Source organism: Apis dorsata, unplaced genomic scaffold (genome assembly GCF_000469605.1).
Source record: "Apis dorsata unplaced genomic scaffold, Apis dorsata 1.3 scaffold_52, whole genome shotgun sequence".
In the NCBI taxonomy this organism is placed as follows: domain Eukaryota; kingdom Metazoa; phylum Arthropoda; class Insecta; order Hymenoptera; family Apidae; genus Apis; species Apis dorsata.
In genome coordinates, this window is record NW_006263353.1 from 1,004,925 (window position 1) to 1,007,377 (window position 2,453).

Below are 2,453 nucleotides of genomic sequence, written 5' to 3' on the forward strand. Positions count from 1 at the left end.
AATTATAGAAAAAAATCTTAATTAAACGAATGTTAAAAAAATTAATATATAATTTACTTGGAAGTTTTCAACAATTTTATGTATATAGATCAATTATTTTTTCCAATTTAATAAATATAATTATTTTCAAAAAATATATTTAAAAATTTTTTTATTGTTATATTAAGTAAATCATTTTTTTTAAAATCATTCAGAATATAAAAAATTAATATTTTGATCATTGAATAAAAAAAATTATTTGAATTATTTTTTAAAAATTATTTCAATAATTATTTTATTTTATAATATGAGTTTTTATATTCCAATTTTTTCATATTATAATGGAATATATATTATAATTTTTATATATTCCATTTTTTTTAATAATATTGACAGTTTCATGATAAATTATAATTTCTTTTAATATTTTGTTCAAGTGTTAAAAAGATTTGTACGAGTTATATATATATATATTTGTGCGTTGTATCGTTTTGAAGGATACACCATTTACGAGTTAAAGACTTATAATTTCAGAATGTAAGAGTGATCATTAATTATATTCATTGCTATCGTTCGTAGAAAGCCATCTCATTAATTAGAAGAGCTTCGAATATTTTTAATTGGAAACAACAGCTCGTTTATAAGTTGACTACAAGAAACACTTGTATTTGAAATTTTATTGCAAACTTTGTGCTAAAATATTTTAATTTTAATTTTTAGATATTATAAATTTTTTTATAGAAATTAATGTAACATAAAAAATGAAAAATATATATTATATTTAATACATAAATATTAAATATAATTTAAATCTCTCTTTTTAAAAAATTATATTCATGAAAAAGACTATCAATCAAAAACTTATTAGTTTATTCACTTTCAAAAAATAAAAGAATAAAAATTCATGAATAATTTAAATATAAAAATTTTTTATTTAAAAAAAAATTGATTAGATTTAATTCAAAATCAAAAAACAATATACAACAACCTTATCATCGATATGATTTTTATTATTCGTAATCATATTTTATTATTGGATCTGGTTTAAGTTAGATTCATGAAACTCGTGTAATCTCATCATCTGAGGCGCCAATTGATGCTAAAATAGTACGATGTTTCGAACAATTTCAGCAAAGAAGAAATTCATTCATCGATCACTTCTAAATTAAATCGTATTATTTTCTAGTCAAAAAATAACGGAAATTAATGAAAGATATAAGGAAAAAGTTAATAAATTAAAAAAAAAATAAAAAAAATATTAAAAAATCAAACAAAAAAAAGAATTAAATAAATTTTACAATTAACAATTAAATATATAGAAAAATTTAAATGTCTAAATGGTTCTAAAAATAAAAATATTTTTATTTTTATTTATTTTTTAGTACAAAAATTTACTTTTTAATTTAAAAATATTTGATTAGATATTTAAGAATGAATTTATTAAAAAATAAATAAAATTTTTTTATATATTTTTTTAAATTGAAGTATACTAAAAAAAATAAATCAAAATATTAGATACAATATCAATCATTATATTTTTGTTATTTAAATTTATTTTTTAAATTTATTATTTTAAATTTCCTAATTTTAAATATATCTTTATATTTTTTTTTTCTTTTTTTTTTAATTGAATTGAATGAAATAATATAAAATAGATTATGAAATAGTAACTTCAGTTTTTCATTAACAGATTATTTTCCTTTTAAACAGAAAAACACGCACATTGTGAATGATGAATTTGCTAACTGTTCTTTTTCGAGATACTAAGTGGATGTTGCAATATCTTACGAAATGAAAATCGAAAATATATGGATGAACGAATGATAAATGACGTAATCATTTTCAAAAATACAATATTAAAATAAAAGTAAAAATAACAAAATAAACAATAATATAATGTATATTGTTGAAGGATAGAAACAGTGTCAGGAGCTCGAGAGCATTCGTTATATATATATATATACATATATATATATTTGCCGTATGCCTTCCATATCGATGTAATCAATTCGCACGTAGGCGATAGAAGCGGAAAGTATACCGTTATGCTTAATGTTTTTACTAACGAAATTGCAGATTTACCTTTCCAATATCTCTCTGAAATGAGAGTCAAAACAAATAGTCAAAAATTTAATGCATTAAAACTTTTTGAATTCTTAGAAGGAATATTTTTCATTAAATAAAACAAATTAAAAAAATTTATTAATTTAAATATATCACAAAAAATTTTATAGAATATTTCTAAATAAATTTAATNTTTAATTATACATAATATTTCTCCATTTATTTTTTATATTTATCCAATAATTTTTTTATTATATTATTTTAATGTAAATTATAGTGTAAATAAATTTTGTTATAAATAAAATTTGTTACAAATAAGATATAAAATAATATTTATATTTTATATTATATATTTTTTGTATCACAGGATTTTAAAGATGATTTAATCTTTAATCCCATTTGTTATTTTT

The 2,453-nt window shown here is 17.3% G+C and overlaps 1 protein-coding gene across 1 annotated transcript in view; it reads right to left on the bottom strand.

The window, feature by feature from the left end:
- LOC102680641 (transmembrane protein 205) overlaps positions 1 to 2,453 on the bottom strand; it is an 18,150-nt gene that overhangs the window by 2,486 nt on the left and 13,211 nt on the right. The window lies entirely within an intron of this gene.